This window comes from Schistocerca americana, chromosome 1, assembly GCF_021461395.2.
Source record: "Schistocerca americana isolate TAMUIC-IGC-003095 chromosome 1, iqSchAmer2.1, whole genome shotgun sequence".
NCBI classification, from domain to species: domain Eukaryota; kingdom Metazoa; phylum Arthropoda; class Insecta; order Orthoptera; family Acrididae; genus Schistocerca; species Schistocerca americana.
Window position 1 is genome coordinate 734,090,080 of NC_060119.1, and position 23,381 is coordinate 734,113,460.

General features: G+C 44.6%; 1 protein-coding gene across 1 annotated transcript in view; it reads left to right on the forward strand.

The window, feature by feature from the left end:
• The window catches only part of LOC124545171 (inverted formin-2-like), a 405,109-nt gene that overhangs the window by 190,377 nt on the left and 191,351 nt on the right, over window positions 1-23,381 (forward strand). The window lies entirely within an intron of this gene.

The window sequence follows — 23,381 nt, forward strand, 5'->3', positions numbered from 1 at the left end:
AATTAATATCCTGAGTCGTAAAATTAAAATCTTTCCCATAGAATTCACTCCTAACTCTCAATAATAATAGCAAAAGATGAATATGCATTGACCTAAAAAAAATGGTTCAAATGGCTCTGAGCACTATGGGACTTAACATCTGAGGTCATCAGTCCCCTAGATCTTAGAACTACTTAAACCTAACTAAGGACATCACACACATCCATGCCCGAGGCAGGATTCGAACCTGCGACTGTAGCAGTCAGCGGTTCCGGACTGAAGAGCCTAGAACCGCTCGGCCACCGCGGCCGGCTTGCATTGACCAAAAGCTGCTCCGAAACTGTTAATTTATACAGTCTCGGAAACCTTCGAATTTAAATGACATTTCCTTGTTGCCACTACAATCTAATTTACATATCGAGCTAGAATCGTTAAGCTAGAGAGTAAGTAAATAACCTGTGTCTTTACATGTACAGTGTCGCAATCATTCCGCAAATTAAAGTGTTTGAGGACTGGACCAGTTAGAACCGAGAAAGATGGCGCAACGGTTTTGAATATAGACTCGCGTTTGGAGATCAGACGCCCTGCAGGTCGTGGTGTGGTGTCAGGGGACCGAGGTCTGTTTCCGGAGAATCTTCCTCAACGCCGGTTCTACGCGTGTCCGCGAAACGTAAACGGAAGTTACTGGTGACCGGCGATTAGCAAGTGGCCCTCTCCAATCCAACAGCCCCAAACACGAATCACTGCTATTTTGACCCGCAGTGGCACTGTACGGCAGGCCTATTTTCCGTAAACTATCACAGGGGTCTCCAAAACAGGGGCCGCGCGGGATTAGCCGAGCGGTCTTAGGCGCTGCAGTCATGGACTGTGCGGCTGGTCCCGGGGGAGGTTCGAGTGCTCCATCTGGCATGGGTTTGTGTGTTTGTCCTTAGAATAATTTAGGTTAAGTAGTGTGTAAGCTTAGGGACTGATGACCTTAGCAGTTAAGTCCCATAAGATTTTATACACATTTGAACATTTCCAAAACACGACCCGCGGGCTGCATCCGTCCCACAAAGGGATTTAATCCGGCCCCCTGATGAGTGAAAGTTTTCGACTAGCACGTGTTTCTTCCCGCTCGTTTAAAGAGAGTTCGCTACGAGCACTGTCTTTACTTATATAAATAAATAAATAACGGAGATGTCACCAGGACCGCTCTGTCTACTGCTGTGACTTCATAGCTGTGTTGTTGCTATATCAAGCTTTTTTGCTGTCAAATACGTGTGCTATATGTCCCTTGAAGCTAAAAAGAGAAACGTAGCTACTGAAAGTCATGTCTTAAATACTGCGTGGCCTGTGAATGTTTCACCGGCCGTTGTGGCCGAGCGGTTCTAGGCGCTTCAGTCTGGAACCGTGCGACCGCTACGGTCGCAGGTTCGAATCCTGCCTCGGGCATGGATGTGTGTGATGTCCTTAGGCTAGTTAGGTTTAAGTAGTTCTAAGTTCTAGGGGACTGATAGCCCCAGATGTCCCATAGTGCTCAGAGCCATTGAACCATTTGTGAATGTTTCGTTGTAGAGAAAGCCAGCAAACCAACCAACAAGTGTTATCAGTAACTAAGCTACTGCTATTCTTTTGAATACAATACTCACCGCCACTACGAAAAAAAGCGAAAATTACGGCATTACAAAAATAAGTAAGCGAGTTGCCAATGAAATCACCAAACAATGCAAGTCAAGAGCTGAAGAACTGTACCTATATGAAACCGAATAATGTAAAGCAGTTACTCTTTTAGCATAGGCAGCGGCGCATCGCGTAGAAGATATTCTTTGTAATTTATCAAACCAGTTACAACAAAAAGCAACTAAGTTTACTTGGTAATCAATAGCCCCCAACGAATCTACGTTTCAAGGTTTTTTGAGAGGCATTAAATATCTTCCAAGGGGTACACTTAATTTCAGCTGATTAGTGCAACCTTCCTCTGTCTGTGCTCTAATGCACCGCAACAGACGGGGGATAAATATATGTAACAAATGTACAGGTTCCTTTGAAAGAGTAAACTCAATTAGAAAGCAGTCTTGTTACAAAACCCTTGACAATACATTGCGTTCTTCATCGCATCGGAGAGCACTTCCTGCAAAATCAGCTCATGTGACCTGTGTGATAAAGCTTGTAATTTCTGTTGTCAGTTTCATTCTGTGTAACGGATACAAACACCACCAGTTGAAGTCTTTCCTAGAAGAGGTAGAATCTGTATCGAGTTATCTTCCTTAATACACGACAGTAATTTGGTTGACTTGTAGAAAAAAATTTTGTCAAGTTTCTTTGCTTTGAGAACAGAGGCTGAAATATATTCGAATGAGAAGTCCTGTAGATCAAACAGTGCCTGTGGAAGCTAGTTTTATTGCCTGATGTCGCTCTCCATTTGAAAGAACTGGATGAAAACTCCCGGGAGAGGACAATATTATTTCTGTTCAGTCACATTAATGTGACCTCGTGTCAAAAACTCGAACAACCACCTTTAGCAGCTTGGATCTCTGCGAGACGTTCTGGAAGAGTGTCAGTGAGGGTCTGGAAGGTACTGAAAAGGATGAGGAGCTATGCCGAATCAGTGCAACGGCCAGCTGCACTAGGTTTCTCGGTTGGGGATTCATGGCGCGAACTGCCAGATAAATGTGCTCTCATAGATTCTCAATTGGGTTTTAATCCCGGAGGTTTGGTGGCCAGGACAGTACGGGAAATTCATTTTCGTGCTCTTCGAACCAAGCACGTTCACCGCGAACTGTGTGACACGTTGCATTTTCATGCTGTTAGATGCTAGCACGCAGAGGAAAAACTTCAAGTAGGGGCGGAAATGGTGCCCAACTCATGTTCATCCTTTGTGCCTTGTAAAATGACGAGAGCACACAGGGAATGCCCTGCTACCTGGAACCTTAACAACTGTTTCAGGGTGTTTGCTTCAGACGTTTCACGCCGTAACCGCCAACGACGATCTGTCCGATTCATCATTAAGCGTGATTTATTTGAGAAAGCCAACTGCCATCCCTCAGTGGACGTCCAGTCGTAGTAATAGCGTGCAAATTCCGGCCTTCGTTGCAGATAAGCAGCAGTCAGCATGGGTGCAGGAACCAGGCGGCTGTTGCGGACTCCCGTAGCAGCAACGTTCGCTGGACGGTCATTGCGGAGAAGCTGTTGATAGCTGTTTGGTTCACTGTTCAACAGTTGCACGCCTGTTCCCACGTACACTTCTCCGCAGCGCCTCGGCACCGGTTTTGGATAGCACCATTTTGTCCCGGGCGGTTTACTTTAAGCACAGCGACATGCGAATGGTTTACAAACTTAACGATTTCGAATATGCTTTCACCTTTGGCCCGAAATCTAGTGATCATGCCCATTTGAACGTTCGATAAATCGCTCCGTTTTCGCATTGCGACAACGACTGCACTGTTTTCCCCGTCCCCCCGACACGCTTTATATACCCTACACATCTGCCGTCCGTATTAGTGCACGCTGACGTCGACTATAGGCGGAACGTGTAGTTGCAGTAAGGGTCAGAAGGTGATCCGTGTCATGACTTGTGGGCATTTAGCTGATTTTCTGCTTAAGACTTCGGTAGCCTTAATGATTCTGATTTTCTATGCGGCACTAAATGCTTTAATGACATCTACGCCATACAGTTAATAAAGGTAAGCTACAGACAATTCCCTCTCGCGTCCTTGTCTGTTCTACTGCTCCAAAAATGGCTCTGAGCACCATGGGACTTAACATCTGAGGTCGTCAGTCCCCTAGAACTTAGGACTACTTAAACCTAACTAACCTAAGGACATCGCACACATCCACGCCCGAGGCAGGATTCGAACCTGCGACTATAGCAGTCGCGTGGTTCCGGACTGAAGCACCTAGAACCGCTCGGCCACCGCGGCCGGCCCTACTGCTCCGTTTCTAATGTTTTCATTGTCGGCAGAATGTAAATTTGTGTGGCAACACGCGGATTTGAGCTTCGGTTCTCCCGATTCCGAATCCAAAACCTTTGCCTACGTCACTGGACTACGTAAAGGTGCCCGAGGACAATGCAGTACTACTATTACTACTACTAATAATTATTATTATTATATTTATTATTATTTTTATTATTATAATTATTATAATTATAATTATAATAATAATTATTATTATTATTGGAAAATGTGATATTTAGTAAAGACAAAGCGCTGGCTTTTGAAAATTTTGTGGTGGCCGCGGGCTAGAATAGAGAGAGAGCACGTTGCCTAAACAGAAAGCTGTTCCCATTTTGAGCACATGACTAAGTTCAGACTGATGATAAGAGGGCGGCGGCATCAGGCGGCATGCTCACAAGCGGCAAACGTGTCCCTGTGTTACGAGCGGCCTCGCTCTACTAGCGGAGCTCATGATAGCAGCGTTTGCCGAGTCCAATCCGCGGTATGACTCTGCCGACGCTCGTGCATGAGACAGCTGGCGCCGGCACACCATTGTGCTGAGCGCAGTGTGTAACGGCACATGTCTCTTATCGCACCGGGTGATTGCTGGGGCGACAAGCGGACAGCTGTAGTTGACAATTCCCACGGAAGGCTGTTAACCGCCTAAATACGGAAAATGCGTCTGAATCATCCACGGCATTTCGTCGTTTCACAAACTGTTGAGGTTATTTGTTTTCGTACGCTACACTCAACGGTCGAGTAAACAAACATTTCACAACATATCCGTACTCTTAAAACAACTATTTCTACTGTTTATATGACAGAGAGTGGGGAAAGAAAGGGAAAGGATGGGTGGGAGTGAGTTCGTGCCTTTCAGCCGCACAGTGCATGGTGCCAATGCAATGGCGAAAGTTGAAAATTTGTGCCGGGCCGGGAGTCGAACCCAGATGTACCACTTCCCAGGTGCCATAACCCCTTCGGCCATCCGGACACAGTCCCTGACAAACTCAGATTTCCAACTCATCGTACACTACACTGCAGCGTCCCTCAGTTAACCCCCTATGCGTAAATTATTGATTCCTTAGGAGTTCAGACGATATTGGTGCATCCGCACTGAACCGAAGTCAAGCAGCCGTCGCACTCTTACTGAAATGTATATATTTGAGTGGTGTCTTGTTTTGCACGTGTCCGATACAACATACACCTCTCAAATATACAATTATACTGTATCAATGGGATACGTGATGATAACTGATAATTCTTAAATGTATATACCGATTATTTACTGTTTCTTCAGTTTTAAGGATCCTAACACCCACAAGAAAAGCAAATTTTATGCTCTGACACATCATGTAGTTCGGGTGGCTTACTTACAAGTAACATGACTGTCTTACACACTTGCCCAGATGTGAAAGGAAGGGGCCAGAACACGCCAGGGCAACCAATACATGTATTACCACTGTTGAAGGTTCGTTACATTGAGCCCGCCGCTGTGACCGAGCGGTTCTAGGCGCTTCAGTCGGGACCCGCTCGCCTGCTACGGTCGCAGTTTCGAAACCTGAGTCGGGCATGGATGTCTGTGATGTCCTTAGGTTAGGTTTAAGTAGTTCTATGTCTAGGGGACTGATGACCTCAGATGTTAAGTCCCATAGTGCTTGGAGCCATTTGATTTTTCATTACATTGAAATCGTCGATGATGCGGGATGCAGCAGTTACGCTGATGTGAGGAGGTCAGCCGTCAACTGACAGAAAAGGAGAACCGCATTAACCCAGTCTTGGAGGTGATAACTGAAAAACCCATCCTGCAAAAGTGCTGCCAGTGAAGATCGGCTAGTGACCTGTTTTTAAGCAATTCCTTTGTTTAATTATAGCAACACAAAAACTTCCCTTCGTCGACAAATGTAGTTACTTGAAATATCATTTTCAGGTAACATCTGAATAAATGTTTTGATTTTCTTTCCAGTGCAATAACTTTTACATCATCTCAAAAATATACTTAATGACACAGATCTTTAATAGGTGCTGTGATTGACTGTTAAAGATTGTATGGGAATAACATCTCGCCGACAGAGTTTGATCCAGCAAACGTCTACTTACTGCGTGGCTTACGCTGTACACTGAGGAGACGAAAGTCATGGGATACCTCCAGATGTCATGTCGGACTTCCTTTCTCCCGGCGGAGTGCTGCAGCTCGAGGTGGCATGGACTCAACATAGTGGGCCATGCTGCCTCTATAGATGTTCATAACTGCGAAACCGTTCCCAGTGCAGGATTTTGTGCACGAACCGTCCTCTTGATTGTGTCCCATAAACGTTCGATGGGACTCCCGTCGGGCAATGTGGGTGGCCGAATTATTCGCTCGAACTGTCCTGATAGTTCTTCAAACCAGTCGCGAACAACTGTGGCCCTGTGACCTGGCGCATTGTCATCCATAATAATTCCATCATTGTTTGGGAACATGATAGTTCACCGAGCGAGGTGGCGCAGTGGTTAGCACACTGGACTCGCATTCGGGAGGACGACGGTTCAATCCCGTCTCCGGCCATCCTGATTTAGGTTTTCCGTGATTTCCCTAAATCGCTTCAGGCAAATGCCGGGATGATTCCTTTGAAAGGGCACGGCCGATTTCCTTCCCCATCCTTCCCTAACACGAGCTTGCGCTCCGTCTCTAATGACCTCGTTGTCGACGGGACGTTAAACACTAATATCCTCCTCCTCCTCCTCCTCCATGATAGTCTCCAAGTAGCAGAACATCCAGCGGACCCAATCCATTCCATGTAAACACCGTTATGGAGCCACCACCAGCTTGCACAGCAGCTTGTTGACAACTTGGGCCCGTGGCTTCGGGGGCCTGCGCTACATTCGAACCATATAATCAGCCCTTACCATCTGTAATTGGGGTCCTTCTGACCAGGCCACGATTTTCCAGTCTAAGATCTCACCGGTATTGTCACTAGACCAGGAGATGCGCTGCGGGCGATGTCGTGCTCTTGCCAGAGGCAATCGTTTCGGTCGACTGCTACCGAGGCCCTTTAACACCAAATTTCGGCACACTGCGCTCACAGATAAGTTGGTCTTTTGTCCCACGTTGATTTCTGCGGTTACTGTTTGTCTGTTAGCACTGGCAACTGTACGCAAGCCCCGCTGCTCTGGGTAGCTAAGGACGCGGGCCAGTGCGTTGTCTGTGGTGAAAGGTAACGTCCGAAATGTGGTTTTCTCGGCACACGGTTGACACGGTGGAGTGCGGAATTTTGAGTTCCCTATCGATTTCCGAAATGGAATGTCCCATGCGCGTTGCTCCAACTACCATGCCACGTTCGAAGTCTCTTAGTTACCGTCGTACGGCCATAAACACGTCGGAAACCTTATCGCATGAATCAAAAATGACTCAAATGGCTCTGAGCACTATGGGACTTAACATCTGAGGTCATCAGTCCCCTAGAACTTACAACTACTTAAACCTAACTAACCTAGGGACATCACACATATCCATGCCCGAGGCAGGATTCGAAGCTGCGACCGTAGCAGTCGCGCGGCTCCGGGCTGAAGCGCCTAGAACCGCTCGGCCACCGCGACCGGCTATCGCATGAATCACCTGAGCACAAATGACAGCTCCGCTACTGCACTGCCCTTTTATACCTTGAGTACGCGATACTACCTCCATCTGCATAAGTGCATATCGCTGTCCCATGACTTTTTTCACCTTTTTGTAAAGCATGACGTTTCGGTTACTCCACCACGGTGAGTACCGCAGAGCTTAGGTATTCTGATACGTGGCGCACGAGTCTGCCTTCCATTAACATAAAACGAGACTGTTTTCTCACAGTTCTCCTGCTGGTGCAGCTGTTGTCATTTATTGTTATTTAGGAGCAACAGTACATAAATTCTTGTCGTATTTTGAGCTTGAAACGAAATGTAATCTCATCATATTTCATTCAGTAGAAATTTACTCCAGAGTCGTTTGTGATGTGAGTGATTACACAAATAAGACACAACATTCTCCTCTGGGTTTATTGTTGGCTTTCTTACCGTACATTTTGCGACCAATGACCTCAACTTGGCGTTTTCCGAGGACAAATATTTTAGGTTAAAGGAAGACGCAACAGTGGGTGAGGCTTTCACGACGGTTTTGTTATAAGAAAATCCTTTCACATTTTATCCACGTATACGATATGCGCGTAGTACATAGGCATGTTTAAATGATTTTTTTTTTTCATTTTTACCTTCTTTTCTTTCTATAGCATTCGGCAGCAAAGGGTTAAACTTCTTATTTTATGAATTTTTGGCTTAGTTTTTTTTGTAAGAAAGTCAGAGATTTTAAACGTCCCTTTAAATCCACCGAGTCTTTATATTCTTATGTCTTTTAATGAGGTGACCATATTTTCTAGACTCAAATTCGGGACATTAACATATTTCCTAGGCCCAAATCCGGGACACATTAAAAATTTTGCAAAATAGGCTATATTTATTTATTTATTATATGAGAAGAAGGTTTCAATTAAATGTAATAAATACAAAATATCAATTAAATTTGTTACAAAGAAAAGCACATTTACATTTGGCGACGCCAAAGTCAACGAGAGCGTATATTACTGTTCGTCTGTTCGAGTTACTTTGTATTTCGTCTGCATGTTTGCCATAAAACCTCCTCTGCCTCTTCCATGGCTATCAGAAAATATGCAGATTTCTTCCTTCTTCTGTTCGAGTTACGGTTAGAACCGTTTCGACCGCGCGAATGCGTTCGAGTGCGACTTTTTCCTAGTTGCCGTGGTCTCTAACTGCCCATTAGCTGTTAGAGCTGCGGCCAACACGTGTTTGCACAGTAGAAAAGTTTGATAACGGTTTCGACAATTTGTCGTACGCTGTTGTCAAATAATTTCTCACCATAACTAAAACTAATAATAAAATATACCGATACAGGTGAATGAATGTCTAATTCGGGACAAATTGGGTCATGAATGTTAATTTCGGAACAAACAGGTGTCTCGGATTACCTTTGAAAAAATTTGGGACAGACACACAAAAATCGGGACTGTCCCGAAAAAAACGGGACGGATGGTCACCTGACCTTTTGTCAATATACATGTATCTAATTTTTTCTTTGAAGAGGCAGGTCAGTGAAATCTTTTTTTAATATAGAATTTACTGCTTCCCCCTTCTGCTTATTTTTAGGGAAGTATACGTTCGGATATTTCTGACAATCTTCGGCAGCATTCGTGGCTCTATGACGCTGGTTAAAACACATTCCACATTTTTGTTGCTATACTAGGATTTTTTCCATCCGTTGATTGAGCTTATAGTCTGCAAATTTCGTAGTCTTTCCTCCACTGAGTATTTCCCCCATTGTTATCAACCACGCTTTATCAACATTGATAGGAAGCTGTGCCATTACAGCACACATGCGCCGATACAATCAAATTTTTTCTCCATCCCGGTATTCCTCCGTTAATCCCAGTTCTAGTACCTCTTTCCAGAGGCATAGGTTGAAGTGAATACTGAAACTGGAAAGGGATGCTTCGGTGAAGACTGTTTTCATAGTTTTAATGGTACCCATTGCAAAGTTAATTTTCGGTGATCACCCTGGCATCTTATTTTTCAATGCACAAAAATGTTTTTCATATGTATATTGACTTTTGCCTGAGATATAATCAAATAAAACCGGAAATTCCTTTGTCTATTCTTCTGTGCTTTCAATGTCAACGTGTATGGTGTACAGTCGTTTGAGTTGATTCCCTCCATAAGAGAAGTTCGATTACCACACAGCATTTTCTCCTCTTCGTCACAGCCAAACACGAAGCTATTTTCGTCAGGAAGAGACCCATCGTCAGTTTTCAAAAAACTATTATATTCAGCTAATTTCTAAAGGTTTTCACACAATTGAATCTCCGAACCAACGTCAGTGTGTTGGATGTCCCAATTGCTTCCCTTCTCGCTTTACACAACGCAGTGTTAGAGCTCTCATAATCTGATATATTTGCGACAAAATTTAAGGCTTTATCTTCCAGATCCATAAATTCCTGTTTAAAGATTTGGAAAACAGGTGCTGTCTTCTTCGTAGACTATTTTGCTGTCGTTACTTAATTTATACTCCTGCTTCATCAGGTGGGCCAGATTGTCCCTGTTCAGCCATGATTCTGTCATTTGCAGGTTTTATAAGGCCTCGACACTTACTCCGATCGAATTTAAAGCACAACAAATTCCTACATTCTCACATCTTCTGTGTTCCCGATAGCCATGACCATCGTTAAGAAGACACGGCTTTCCTATTGTTGTTCTAATTATTTCAGTTACAGCGTATAGAAATCAAGTAGCATGGGCCTACGAAACTAAACAGAAACGAAGCTGTCGGCGAGGGCACTGCCTGACTAACGGTGGCATCCCATCCGCTGCTGCTTAACGACTGACGTAAGTCAGCAGTGATCCCAGACTCCGGTCGGAAAACTCGCGGTGGAGATCTGCTAGTTCGGAGGTCCCCTCGTACGTGCGGCGCCTGCTAAATGGTCGGAGCTTCACAAGGTAGCCATAATTTCTAGGTAACGGACATGGCCTCATGTAGTTCACCGCTGGTGCTGGTGACCATTACAAGACTGATCTTCAATATCTTTTGACTCACTACAGTTGTTGTATGATCGAATGATATCGATGTGGTGTACGCCATTTCAGCGAGCAAATTGCCGTGCTCTTCTCGTCGTAAAGTGACAAAACGCGCGCAATCTATGTTAAAATGACTTATCGAGGACTAAAAGGACGACACAGTGCGCGATATCCCGTTAATTATTGAAGACTCAACTCGCTTTACTCAACAACACTGAGAATGTAAATTATGTTTCACTTCCATTACACACGTGTACGTAGCGGTATTCTGTATTCAACTTGGTATTCAGAACGAGGTTCCCGACAAAGAAAAAGTCTCACGGAGCAAGTTCTCAACACCCTCCACGACTTCCATAGAGTGCGTGTGGGAGGATACTTTATCTCAGTATTAGCTATTCCATTTGCAAACAGAGCTAGGTGAAAAACACATTTACATGTCTCGGTACGCGTTCTCGTCTCTCGTCTCTCTTTTCACCGTGGTTTCGTGAGGTATACGACGGAGCTGACATGACTGCAGTACCGAGTGAGGTGGCGCAGTGGTTAGCACACTGGACTTGTATTCGGGAGGACGACGGTTCAATCTCACGTCCAGCCATCTTGATTTAGGTTTACCGTGATTTCTCTAAATCGCCTCAGGCAAATGCCGGGATGGTTCCTTCGAAAGGGCACAGCCGACTTCCTTCCCCATCCTTCTCTAATCCGATGAGAACGATGAACTCGCTGTTTGGCCTCTTCCACCAAATCAACCCCCCACCCCTGTGCTTTATTGATAGCCATACTACTGTACAACTGCAGCAAAGTCTTCTTCGAATACCGATTTTCTAAATTTAATCACCAAAGTCAACTTAACGTTACCTTTGTTACAAATGTTCTCATTTATATTCTCCTGGCACCGCTGCACACTTTCGTATGGGTCATACCTACGACACTTTACGACCCTACTGGCGTTTGTCTGAATGTTTTCAATTGCTGCTCCCAAGCCTGCATACTAGAGACTCGAAACGCCGGGACAATATCACAGAACTGCTCACATAAGCGTCTTCTACGTGGTTTCCTTTACAGATGCTCCGAACTTTCACAAAAGTCTTCCAACAAGTCTTTCATTCGCATCCCCTAATGCTGATTTCAGATGTTCATTCCGTGACGTAAATAAACGTTGAGACGGACTTTACAAGTTTCGTAATCTGCTTCTTTCTCTGTTCTATGGACATAATCTTCCTCATAGAGCGAGGTGAAAAAGCGTCTGAAACTCAAAAGTAAATTCACCAAGTAACCTGAAATGTGTCCTTTTCAAAAGTCACAATTCACTTATTGTCGTCGCCCCGAATTAATCATCGTAAAATTTGTCTTTTTCGCAGATTACTTAGGTCTCTACAACTACGCTGCCCTGGATCGTAGTCCCATTTTTTCTCATTCAAATGAACTGTTTTATCCTTTCTTTGAGTCATCAGTCTTCTGACTCGTTTGATGCTGCACACCGCCACCAAATACAGCCCACATGTTATGTGGATACACCATATTTGACTTTACTACAGGGGCTTGTATTGCCTTCTGCATCCTCAAGCCGCTGACATTGCTGACTCAGACGCCATTATAGGGGCAGTTTCGTGCCCCAAGTCCAAGGGAGTGCCCTCAACCCCTGACCGCTCCTCCGCCCGCTTTGAAGAGGCCGTTGCCGGAATGGGAGTGACTTATTATGCCAGAAGTCTTCGGTCGCCATTGCTGATTATTTGTATTCAAAATTTAAGGAGGTGTGAGGTTAGAGCTCGGGACCCAGGACTTTTTTTATTGTTAGTGAAAAACCACCGAGTTTATAAAAACTGCTAAAAATCATTAACAACTGGACATCTTAAAAATAAGAAAAATGGTTCAAATGGCTCTGAGCACTATGGGACTTAACATCTATGGTCATCAGTCCCCTAGAACTTAGAACTACTTAAACCTAACTAACCTAAGGGCATCACTGAACACCCAGCCATCACGAGGCAGAGAAAATCCCTGACCCCGCCGGGAATCGAACCCGGGAACCCGGGCGTGGGAAGCGAGAACGCTACCGCACGACCACGAGATGCGGGCTTAAAAATAAGACTAAATACTGCAAGTAGTGTGACAATTCCGCTTTCATCATCTGTAAGATATTTAAAAAACTGGTAGTTTAAAAACTGGTACAAAGAAACATAGGATATAACTGAAACTGACAATGGAAATTATTTCTTACCCTTCTAGCCACACCAGATTATAGACATGTATTGCCACCTATCACTGAAGCTGTTACTGAGGAGAACTTTAACCTCCTGCACATGTTTCGAAACGTTGTCGTTTGATAGAACGCGGATCATAGTTATTTTATTTATGTTTTCCATTGTCACCAGAAATCTATCTTGTGTGATACAAAGAGACCTCTTCCTACATAGAAAGCTTACAAGCATCTAATACTCTCCACATTTACATATGTCTAATATATCGTAATTGGCCTTGTCTAAGTTCTAGGGGACTTATGACCATAGGTGTTAAGTCCCATAGTGCTCAGAGTCATTTTGGCCTTGTCTCATAGAAATACAGCCGGCCGAAGTGGCCGTGCGGTTAAAGGCGCTGCAGTCTGGAACCGCAAGACCGCTACGGTCGCAGGTTCGAATCCTGCCTCGGGCATGGATGTTTGTGATGTCCTTAGGTTAGTTAGGTTTAACTAGTTCTAAGGTCTAGGGGACTAATGACCTCAGCAGTTGAGTCCCATAGCGCTCAGAGCCATTTGAACCATTTTGAACCATAGAAATACAATACGCTAGACGTTCTCGTTGTCAAAGTTGTTTGCAACGTCCTGAAGGAGCGATTACGTTCAATTTTTTCAATATCAAGCATCTTATTAACTAAATAATTTATATACGAAGACTGGCAGGATGTAGAGTAGACATTTTTGCTCATTTCTTCAACAAAGCTGTTTGTCGAAAGAGGAAACCTTCTTAACGCCCAGAGTTTATTGAAATCAGATATTCCTCATAAGCTCATCGTATTACTGGATGTAAGTGCTGGCGAGCTTGAGATAAGAAACGTGAAATACAACGGGCCTGGATGAGATTTCCGGAGACGATAAGACTACCCACAACAGAGCCGTCCTTGACGTTTCGTTCTTTGTTCGAAAGTCAATGACAGACGCCAAAGGCCACGATAGTGTCTCACTTCCCATTGGCAGAGGAATCGTAGCTGTTGCAGGTAATTCACACTCTGTCTAATCGGAATAGTTTGGGGGGGAAAAAAAGATGAAAAGAGGTTAGTACACAGCGAAGAGTTTCAAATTTATCACACATTTTCGTCAATAGCGAGTTTAAATATATATCGGCGATATCCAAGTCATCAAAGACTGAGTAGTACTTCACATGTGGGAGAATGCGGCAGGAAACATGCTGCGATATTGTTCAAGAACATGTGCCGACATTAGTATGTCTCCCAGGGGAACCGAAGGAAAAACTTATTCAAGACGGCCGAATGGGTATGTGGGTATTTGAAGCACGTTGCATCGGAATACAAATAAAGTGCTATAACAACTGAGTACCTGGTATTCAATGCTGATTCCCCCCCCCCTCTCTGTCTCTTTCTCTCTCTCTCTCTCTCTCTCTCTCTCTCTCTCTGTGTGTATGTGTGTGTGTGTGTGTGTGGGGGGGGGAGGGGGGGGGGGTGTTTCCTTTTAGGTAGTAATTAGATAATATGATTTCTGAATTGCTGAGTGTAATGAGATTATTCGAATACATTGGCATAAGTGATGAGAGCTTAACGTGTGATGCTTGAGAAACGTTAGGTTGAGAAGTGCAGTTAGTAATATTAGCGGAAAAAGATCTCCGTCTTAACGAAGTTTATTCTGATGAGGTCTGAGTGCAGATAGAATTTATGATTCCTATCTTGTTAATGAACGCTTTTAATTAATTTTGTGAACACTTGTGAACTTAGCCTACATGCTTAGAGTTCAGGATGTAGCACATGTCATCGGCTCGCCCAACAAGAATGTCAATAGATCACCGACTCCTGGAAAAGTGCACACGCTTTTTTCTGATAGTAAGAGTATCTCAAGTCTAGCAGCTGAAGCAGCCAGTCAGACCGCTGTTTACGGCTCTAACTGCTCGCTTTAGCAACCGAACCGTTCAATTTCGTTGCTTCGTTGTGTCCCTGTAGCAGATACCGCCTATAATCAGAAAGTCTCATTTCACTCGTGTTTCCGCCCGCAAGCAATTAAGCACGTGCGATGTATGACGAGCAGAACTCAGCCCGGTGTAGAGCACGTATGGGTTGCATGTTACGTTTAAACGCACGAATGTGTCCTTTTAATTCCTTTCTTGTGTAGTTACATTCTGATTTCCCAATTCTGTTTTGTTTACTGGGTTGTTACAAGAGGTAATATCCGTTGTTGTGTCGTCAGTAATTAGTTATCACGCTTCGGAGGCCTGCAAAAGAGGTTTCCGAGGTAGCCATTTACCGAGTCCTTTGTACGTCGGACGTATCAGTGACAGGTGACAGCGGTAATCACTCAGAACGGAGATAAAAATTAAGCGGTTCCCCCGGCAGAGGACACTTTTACTTGCACTCAATTAAGGCCGTATGTAGTCCGATAAGCGCTATCGAATGACGACAGCTGGTACGAAACTAATTTTATATATGTGAAAATATTGTTTGTATGTAGTGAGTCCCACTTTAGTTACGCAGGTGACAAGGCGATTTAGTGGAACAAGACTAGGCTAATACAGAGGAGATGATGTGATCCAGGGCTCAGGGTTTCTCTTAATCATCGTTTCTGTTATTTTAACCAGGATGATTCTTTAAAGATCGCAAACGATACCTTCGCCCACCCTGTCCGATTAAGCTTTCGATGAGAGCTAGATGTTTCCAAGGTGTTACCATGCAGTGCAGGCTTTCAGTGCCGGTAACTGTGTTTTTAGTAATACATATTTTTTTATGGCCATGAGGCCGCGGTCCAAACATATTTATCTGTCTAATGTTCTGTGTTCCAATGCTGGAGACTTCTGAGGCTATAAAATTTCAGAAACTTTTGACAGTCTCAAACAAGCACGGCAAGCTGATCCGTTTACACGCATCCACAGAACGATCGGTCCGTGACGTCATCAGGCTGCTGTCTAAGATGGCGGAGTCGCGCCGACATGTGTACATAGGAACTTAAAAAGACCGCAGCAGCTTAAATAAATTTGGGCCACATGATTTTCTCGATTAATTTCAAAATCCTCTTACAAGCATATACTGTGCACACGCACTTGCTAATCCATTTGTGATTTTTTTGGAAATTTGTGGTAAGTTTCTATGGGACCAAACTGCTGAGGTCATCGGTCCCTAGGCCTACACATTACTTAATATCTAACAAACACACACATTATATATATATATATATATATATATATATATATATATATATATATATATATATATACAGGGTGTCCCAGCTATCTTGTCCACCCAAAATATCTTTGGAACAATAACAGCTATTGGAAAACGACTTTCACCGGTAACAGTGTAGGGCTGGGGCCCATGAATGTACATATTTGGAAACATTCTAAAACGAAAGCACATGTGTTTTTTAACACAAACTTATGTTTTTTTAAATGGACCTCCTGTATTTTTTCTTCAGAAATCCATAGCATGACAAAGCACATACACAATGGCGTTGATTGCATCGCAATATTCCCGTTACATCCCGAGATATTAAGACGCGAAGCTGACGCTTGAAACACCCGACATGCGCTGCTAGCGCACGTCCTGAGGCTCAGGTGTGAACCCCATGCTGCCCGTAATCGCGATGTGATTGACATGCGTAATCACACTTCCATACTTATCAAGAGGTCCGAAACGAATAATACGGTCTACTGGCATCCTGCATTAACGTCGTACATTCCAGCAGGTATTTATCCCATAGGCTAGGGGTGATGCGGTTCTGTAACATATCTGTGTACCGCAACGTTAGTCACAAAGTTAACTTCGCTTATCGTTAATCCGTTACTGAAAAGGTAATGCCGTTCAACGTTAAAACTTTACTTTACTGTAGACCTAGCGCAAGTGACAGTTAATCATTCACTCGTAATAGTAAAATTCATGTTGATGGTTTCAGTGAAACGAGCAAGTGGACTAAAAGTTTTACCGTTGTTTCGGACCTCTTGAGAAGTATGGAGGTGTGATTACACATGTCAATCACATCGCGATTACGGGCAGCATGGGGTTCACGCCTGAGCCTCAGGACGTGCGCTAGCAGCGCATGTCGGGTGTTTCAAGCGTCAACTTCGCGTCTTAATATCTCGGGATGTAATGGGAATATTGCGATGCAATCAACGCCATTGTGTATGTGCTTTGTCATGCTATGGATTGCTGAAGAAAAAATACAGGAGGTCCATTTAAAAAAACATAAGTTTATGTTAAAAAACACATATGCTTTCGTTTTAGAATGTTTCCAAATATGTACATTCATGGGCCCCAGCCCTACATTGATACCGGTGAAAGTCGTTTTCCAATAGCTATTATTGTTCCAGAGATATTTAGGGTGGACAAGATAGCTGGGACACCCTGTACATATATATATATATATATATTCCCGCGGGAGGACTCGAACCTCCAACGGGGGGGAGCCGCGCGAAACGTGGCAAGGGGCCCTAGAGCGCTCTGCTATCCCGCGCGGCCGACAAAATTGAGGAGCAAATGTCGATGGTCATGGAATGTGTCAGTACATTAAATTACAACAGAAAAGTAATAATAAATTAAGTAAAATGTTTATTACTCCTAAAAAGGCGACATGCTATAGTTTTATATAAACGCAATTAACAATGTAGCACAGGAATTAGCTTAATATTTCAAGGAACTTCTCGACAGAATGGGAGGAGTGATTCGTGAGGAAGCTCTCCAGTTTAGATTTGAAAGAGCGTGGATTACTACTAAGATATTTGAATTCTTGTGGTAGCTTATTTACATTTACTTAGACACTAATTACTAACAAAATACATATATTTACAAAAAATTGTTACAAACTTGAGAAATCAAGTAGCTGAAAATTACACGAGGCATTGGGTTGTAGTCTTACAAGCCGACAGGAGGAAGTGACTTTTTTGCAACGTCCCCGTTCTCATACTCTTGGAAATACAATTGGAAGAAAGGAGGCAAGGAAGGAAGAGGAAGCCAATACAGCACTGACGTCACACTGGCGCCTTGATTTCTGATGTATGCAACCGGCAACATTGATCTCGTACCCGATCTGTTTCTGATCTAGGGTGAAGGAAGAGGAGGAGGAGGAGAAAAGTGATGAGCGAGGGGCAGGTCATGAGACTGAGAGGGACGAGTGTATGAGTAGGAAGGGTGAGAACGTAGAGTGTTGAGAGAGGGGGAAGGGGAGGGGAGAGAGTCGTGATGATGCTGCTGCTGCTGCGGCGTGTCTTCGCGTCCATCCGGCCAGGCAGAGGCATTCCGCGAGGCACGCCCGCTGGCTGTGAATGGCCCAAACCGCCAGCTCCGTGCGTGTGAACCCGCGTTCCTGCGTGAGCGGCAGCTGCGTGCGTGCGTGCGTGGGCGGGCCTGCGAGGCGCAGGAACGCGGCCGCGCCATTCACACGCTGGCACCCAGTGAGCCCCACCGCTACGTAGCTTCCGGCGAGTCGCCGCTGGTGTAGGGGCCGGACTCGTCTCCTAGTTCTCCCAGCCTCTCACTCCACCTGTGAGCGTTACATGACAACCTCATATCTTCCCGTTGTTAGAATCCACCATGCGGTGACCAATGTGCAACGTTATTTTTGTCAGTTCCTTGCCACATTCGTTTCGCGATCTTTATATGGCGAAATACACTACTGGCCACTAAAATTGCTACACCACGAAGATGACGTGCTACAGACGCGAAATTTAACCGACAGGAAGAAGATGCTGTGATACGCAAATGATTAGCTTTTCAGAGCATTCACACAGGGTTGGCGCCGGTGGCGACACCTACAACGTGCTGACATGAACAAAGTTTCCAACCGATTTCTCATACACAAACAGCAGCTGACCGGCGTTGCCCGGTGAAACGTTGTTGTGATGCCTCGTGTAAGGAGGAGAAATGCATACCATCAGGTTTCCGACTTTGATAAAGGCCGGAATGTATCCTATCGCGATTGCGGTTTAACGTATCCCGACATTGCTGCTCGCGTTGTTCGACATCCAATGACTGTTAACAGAATATGGAATCTGTGGGTTCAGGAGGGTAATACGGAACGCCGTGCTGGATCCCAACGGCCTCGTGTCATTAGCAGTCGAGATGACAGGCATCTTATCCGCATGGCTGTAACGAATTGTGCAGCCACGTCTCGATCCTCGAGTCAACAGATGGGGACGTTTGCAAGACGAAACCATCTGCACGAACAGTTCGACGACGTTTGCAGCAGTACGAACTAACAGCTCGGAGACCATGGCTGCGGTTACCCTTGACGCTGCGATGGTGTACTCAACGACGAACATGGTGCACGAATGGTAAAACGTCATTTTTTTTCGGATGAATCCATGTCCCGTTTACAGCATCATGATGGTCGCATCCGTGTTTGGCGACATAGCGGTGAACGCACATTGGAAGCGAGTATTTGTCGTCGCCATACTGGCATATCACCCGGCGTGATCGTATGGGCTGCCATTGGTTACACGTCTCGGTCACCTCTTGTTCGCAATGACGGCACTTTCACGTGGACGTTAAACTTCAGATGTGTTACGACCCGTGGCTCTACCCTTCATTCGATCCCTGCGAAACCCTACATTTCAGCAGGATAATGTACGACCGCATGTTGCAGGTCCTGTGCGGGCCTTTCTGGATACAGAAAATGTTCGACTGCTGCCCTGGCCAGCACATTCTCCAGATCTCTCACCAATTGAAAACGTCTGTTCAATGGTGGCCGAGCAACTGGCTCGCCACAATACGCCAGTCACTACTCTTGATGAACTGTGGTATCGTGTTGAAGCTGCATGGGCAGCTGTACCTGTACACGCCATCCATGCTCTCTTCGACTCAATGCACAGGCGTGTCAAGGCAGTTATTACGGCCAGAGGTGGTTGTTCTGGGTACTCATTTCTCAGGATCTATGCACCCAAATTGCGTGAAAATGTAATCACATGTCAGTTCTAGTATAATATATTTGTCCTATGAATACCCGTTTATCATCTGCATTTCTTATTGATGTAGCAATGTTAATGGCCAGTAGTGTACTTATTATTTTATTTAGAATATTAAATATATGGGGCGTTACAAAACCGAACTGGCTGATATGTCCCATATTTAGAGCATCTAGTTGAGATTTTGCATTTATTTTTGATTTGTACAAAGAGAATGGGTGGAAACTCTTGCAAGCGTGTCTGGAAATCAGTAACCTTGGTTTTGTCGTCTTGCACCAGCTTGTTGGTGTAATGTTTGACGCAGGATATATAAGTTCAGATATTTTTACTGGTGGCTCAGGACAGTATACTGAACAACATTGTATCAGCATTTACTTCATATGCAGTCTACTAATTATAGCTATGATAGTAGTATGTTTTTGGATTCGTTAGTACCTCCAAATACATGTGGCACGAGCAAGCCAATAATGTTTATGTTCCCATCGGCAGCAGGTCAGGTGTTGAAGTGCGGACGCGAGGGCGCAAAACGGTTAGTTTATACTGACAGGCATAACCCACTTACTGGTGCAGTTACAACCACGCAGAAAACATCAGATAGTAAATTATCTGACGCGTTTGCGGGAAGACTGCCCGAAATAAACAACCAACACACTGATATGTGTACACATTAGGGCACCACAAATGGTTCAAATGGGTCTGAGCACTGTGGGACTTAATATCTGAGGTCATCAGTCCCCTAGACTTAGAACTACTTAAACCTAACTAACCTAAGGACATCACACACATCCATGCCCGAGGCAGGATTCGAACCTGCGACCGCAACGGTCGCGCAGTTCCAGACTGAAGTGCCTAGAACCGCTCGCCCACCCCTCCCGGCGTTCCACAAATGAAAATATCTGCACTTATACCATTACACTGCATAAAACAGATTTAATTCGTTACCTTTTGTCTCTGTATCTTCGGCCGACGTTTGCTTAACGATTTTTCTGACAATTCAGAACAAACGGTTGGTATCGTCAAAGTTTCCCTTTTCTTTACCAAATCTAATAATACCAGCCACTCGTGCTGACGAAACGTCAGAAGAGTCGTTAAACGTCTGCCGACGAACTAGAGACAAAAGCTAACGGGCAATAGGTCAATAAGTAGCCACGGAAACCTAAACATTTAATTTCGTGAACAGTTGACCTTTCCTTGACGTTCCGGGTGACGACTTCATCATGATTTGCGTACGGATATATGCATCTGTCACGTGTGCTATATATTTCCGTACAGGTGTTGGTCCTTGTGACTCCTGTTACTACCAGTATTACAAAATATTGGCAGTATTATCCGTGAATCACAACTTTGAACCATAGAGTAGTTTCCCAGTAACCCTGGTGTTCTTGGCCTTGCACAAAAACGCTTAGATTGCCTCGTGCCCGTGACTGTGCACCTGGGTTTCTGAAAAGTCAGTCCGTACTAAGTGCCTAGGCGCAGTAGTCCACCATCACAACCTCTTTGAGTGAAATATCGCGGCCGGCCGGTGTGGCCGTGCGGTTAAAAGCGCTACAGTCTGGAACCGCGTGACCGCTACGGTCGCAGGTTCGAATCCTGCCTCGGGCATGGATGTGTGTGATGTCCTTAGGTTAGTTAGGTTTAAGTAGTTCTAAGTTCTAGGCGACTAATGCCCTCAGAAGTTGAGTCGCATAGTGCTCAGAGCCATTTGAACCATTTTTTGAAATATCGCCCGGAACAATTCGTGGGTTCTCTCTTGCTTCACAATTTCTTGATTTTGTACTGTGTAGTCCAGCAATAACGTTCTGTTGTTTGTAACTCTGGACTAAGTCGATCACAGCGACGTTCATGGTATCCTACAGTTTGTGCTACGCTCTTCAGATGGGCCACAATCTGAAGGATTGCACACAATTCTGATAGTGAGTTTCGAAGAGCTCCTGCCAATGACTGATGCAGAAGGCGGCTTCTTCGAGGGCTCAAATGCCCGTTTAAAATTGCCACCCTTTCTGCGAGTGGCGATAGATGTTCGCGGACGATGCACGTTCGAGCCCCAGATTAAACCAAATAATTCAAATCAATACGAGCAACAAACTTGACGAGCAACTTCTGTAGTATGGTCGTTGCTAAGCACGAATTTATTTTCGTGACTCATTAATCGAGCTGTTACCTTAAACCATACATTTTCCGTTAACTGCAGTATTTGGTCCAGAAACGGCTCGCGTGTCTTAAGCCATTGCGCGGTATTGCATGTTTGTAAACACAGTATGTGTTGGTGTTGGAAGAACGTGTGAAAAGCACACGTGTAGAGTTTTTTAACCTCGCAAGTAGCTGCTTGCAGTGGGGAAACAATAACTGGTGATTAGACATGTTCTAGAACGAGCTCACGTACTGTTTGTGTGATTTTCTTCTCTCTGGCACAACGTTAGCGCACCGTAGACACGCAAAGATGGAGAACCGGATCTCGGACAGTTGTAATGCAATTATGAACTCAGTAGATTGATGATGTACGAGGACGGTTCGGAAAGAAACCGCCGTGTTAGCGCAACGGTAGTATTTGTGCGCGGAGCGTCGCCATTGTCACATCTGCATTTTCTCCGATTCAGCGAAAGTATGAACCCTCTTTTTTCGCGCACTCGCTAATTACAACCTCAATTTGAGTAAAAAAATCCCGCGAAATGTGGATTTTGAGTTGTAATAACATTTCTTTCGGCGCAAATATTTCAGCAGCAGGCATTCGTCAGTTGCGTAGTATACGCGTATACGGCCCTAACGTTATGAGTAAAGGTGCTGTGCGGCAGTGGGTCCGATTTTTTAAAAGTGGTACAAATATTCTTGACGAAGAGTAGTAGGCCTTTCTTTGTGATTAATTATTTTGTTAAGAAGGCAGACGAAATAGTGAAAATCCAAGATTTACCATCTCTGACTTTCAGAACAATTCCAGAGGATTTCTCGTACGGTTTTGTACGATGTTGTCACTGATAACTTAGGCTACCGAAAGGCTTGCGCTCTGTGACTACCAAAATTGCTCACAGAGGTCCACAAAACCAAGCAAATGAGCTATGCCTAAGACATCGTGTCACACTTCTAAGCGGAAGGAAGTTTTCTTGAAAATAATTGTGGCTGGTGACGAAACTTGGGTGGCATGTAAACGCCGAAACGAAACAACAGTCGACGACCTGGGGCCATACCATTTCTCCATGAAAGCCGAAGGGAGCCCTCCGAACTTTGTCATCGGGGAGGATTATGGCTACTGTTTTTTGGGATGTCGAGGGAGTTTTGGTGCTTGAATTTGTGGAGCTAGGAACGACGATCCCTTTAGAAGTCTATTGTGAAACTTTGAAGAAGCTTAAGTAAGGGAGGCATCCGAAACAAATGTCGTGGTATGCTGACATTCGGTGTTCTGTTTTCGGATGACAACGCTCGTGCTTACAGTTCTCGAAAAGCACTGCAGATATTGATGCAGTTCAAAAAGGACTTTTATGAGCAGCCCCCATTCAGCCCAGACGTGGCTCCACGTGATTTTCACGTTTTGGCCCACACGAAGAAGTGGCTTGCGTCACAGTAATTTGATGACAACGATGACGACGGACTTCAAAATGCCGCGAAAGGTTGACTACGCGACCAAGCAGCAGAATTTTTTGAAGAAATAATTTGTTAGTTAGTGATAAGCTATGACAAAGGCTTAGATTTAAATGGGGTTATATTGATAAACAGCAGAAAAGCTGTATAATCAAGATTTTTTTGTGTAAGTTCTTTCTTTGCAGCCAAACAGAGATTACTTTACGAAAGG